We start from the raw sequence: 3055 nt of genomic DNA, 5'->3' as shown, positions 1-3055 counted from the left end.
AACACTGGGCTGGAAGAAGCACAAGCTGGAATCAAGATTGCTGGGAGAAATATCAATAACCTCAGATATGCAGAAGACTATGGCAGAAAGTGAAGAGGAACTAAAAAGCCTCTTGATGAAAGTGAAAGAGGAGAGTGAAAAAGTTGGCTTAAAGCTCAACATTCAGAAAACAAAGATCATGGCATCTGGTCCCCTGGGAAATAGATGGAGAAACAGTGGAAACAGTGTCAGACTTTATTTTTTGGGGCTCCAAAATCACTGCAGATAGTGACTGCAGCCATGAAATTAAAAGACACTTACTCCTTGGAAGGAAAGTTATGACCAACCTAGATAGCATTCCTTTGCCAAAAAAAAGCAGAGACATTACTTTGCCAACAAAGGTCTGTCTAGCCAAGGCTATGGTTTTTCCAGTGGTCGTGTATGGATGTGAGAGTTGGACTGTGAAGAAAGCTGAGCGCCAAAGAATTGATGCTTTTGAACTGTGGTGTTGGAGAAGATTCTTGAGAGTCCTTTGGACTGCAAGGAGATGCAACCAGTTCATTCTAAAGGAGATCAGTCCTGGGTGTTCTTTGGAAGGACTGATGCTAAAGCTGAAACTTCAGTACTTTGGCCACCTCATGCGAAGAGTTGACTCATTGGAAAAGACTCTGATGCTGGGAGGGATTGGGGGGCAGGAGGAGAAGGGGACGACAGAGGATGAGATGGCTGGATGGCATCGCCGACTTGATAGACATGAGTTTGAGTGAACTCCGGGAGCTAGTGATGGACAGGGAGGCCTGGCGTGCTGCAATTCGTGGGGTTGCAAAGAGTTGGACACGACTGAATGACTCAACTGAACTTAACCACCACACGTCATGGCAAGACATACATAAAAAAGCCACTCATGACTTAAATCCCCAACAACAGGGGAATGTCTTCTTAAGATATGGCACAGTCATGCTACTGAACACATTGCTTTGTTTAAAATGAATGAGGTAGCTCTCTATGTTCTATCAGAGATCTTTGAGATGTGTGTGGTCTGTTAAGTTGCTTAGTCATGTCTGACTCTTTGCAACCCCGTGAACAGTAGCCTACCAGGATCCTCTGTTCATGGAATTCTCCAGGCAAGAATACTGGAGTGGGTAGCTATTTCTTTCTCCAGGGTGTCTTCCAGACCCAGGGATCAAAACCACATCTCCTGCATTGGCAGGCAGATTCTTTACCATCTGAGCCACCAAGGTAGTCCAAAGATGTACTGTCAAGTAAAAAAATTGAGCTGCAGAGCAATGTATGACACTGTTTATATGAAGTTACTTTCATATAATAGTACTCTGTATTTCATGGGTCCACATATGTGGATGTAAACGGAAGGAGAAGCTCTGGAGCAAGACACCAAGAGATAGAAGTGGTTGTCTTCAGAAGATAGGATTGAGGTGATGGCCCAATTGGAGTTGAATCTTATCTGTAATAGTTGAGAGTTTTTGTTATTTGTCTTTTTGTTGTTTTTAGGGAAGAGACCCTACTCATATATTACCCATGTGACTTTAAAAGCTAAATAGAAGTCAATTAGAAGTGGCTGTTTTAGGCAATGCTTGCCATGGTGGGGGTAATTAATTAAACAAAAGGCCATTAGACAGATGTGATTCTACTGCTGTGGTATTGTGTGTGGAGTGAGGGAGGGGGAGACATTTTCCTCTATCTTTCTAGGTCTTCTATCTGGTCCAAGAATTAAATTGACACAAGACAGATTAACAGGGGAAGATCAAACAAAAGTTTAATAGCACATTGTGAACTACAAATTAGCACTTGCCATCTACCTCTGCAAGGATTAAATCATGTGTTGCTGCTGCTGCTGATTTTCAACATCCCCCTGAAAGTAGTTCAGGGTGGAGAGTAGAAATGAGGCACTTTGTGCTGGGGGCCGGGGGAGCGTTTGGCAGAACAGGTCTTCAGATAGTTAGGTATTTTCAGGAGCTGATTTTATGAGCCCAATTCTGGTATCGTCCCATATCTAGAAAAAGCACTAAAATCCTTCATGATGATGACTGTTTCTCATGACTAGCAAAAGGTTCAAGAGACTAGTAGAAACCTTCTGAAAAAACAAATGTGCTTGATTGCATGTACTCCTCCTTCACCAAGATCACATAGATACTGACCAGCCCCCCTGCCTCTTGGAGCAGTTTCTCAGAGCTACATGAGGTGCCGTCTCTCAGAATGCAGCCCTCATTTTGCCCCAAATAAAACTTAACTCGAAACTTTCACGTTGTGTGTGTGTGTTTCAAGTTGACAATCTGTACCTGTTACAATGCATCACTTGCCAAATGGGAGACCTTAAATACCATTTTCAGCTAAAGACTAAAGGGGATGTTGGGGGTAGAGGTTGGGACTTCAAAGGGGAGGAAGGAAATTCACATGGGGTTGGAAAGGCAAATGTTTGGTAAAAAATTAAAAAGGTTTGCTGAGCCCTACAGAGACAATGGGACGCAGAGTGGACTCTGATCTCTAGGCCCAGTTTCCCGACCACGTGTGTGTGTGCTCAGTCGGGTCCTACTCTCTGTGACCCCATGGACTGTAGCCCGCCAGGCTCCTCTGATCATGGGATTCTCCAGGCACGAATACTGAAGTGGGTAGCCATTTCCTCTTCAGGAGATCTTCCTGACCGAGGGATTGAACCTGCGCCTCCTGCAGGTGGATTCTACTGAGCCGCTTGCACCTCACCCGTATTCCTTGCCGATCTTTGCGGTGATTAACGTATTCTGGGAACAGGCCCTCTATCAAGATTCCTTTAGGTGGTTAGGAGGAAGGTCAAAGTTTCTTCCTTAGTCTATTGGGCCTTGATTGTTTTTATTTATTTATTTTTAAATTTAATTTTATTTTTAAACTTTACAATATTCTATTGGTTTTGCCAAATATCAAAATGAATCTGCCACAGGTATACATGTGTTCCCCATCCTGAACCCTCCTCCCTCCTCCCTCCCCATACCATCCCTCTGGGTCGTCCCAGTGCACCAGCCCCAAGCATCCAGTATAGTGCATCGAACCTGGACTGGCGACTCGTTTCATATATGATATTATA

The sequence above is a fragment of the Bison bison genome, unplaced genomic scaffold (assembly GCF_000754665.1).
Source record: "Bison bison bison isolate TAMUID 2011002044 unplaced genomic scaffold, Bison_UMD1.0 scf7180017864471, whole genome shotgun sequence".
Lineage (NCBI taxonomy): Eukaryota > Metazoa > Chordata > Mammalia > Artiodactyla > Bovidae > Bison > Bison bison.
Note: the sequence above shows the minus strand (reverse complement) of the source record.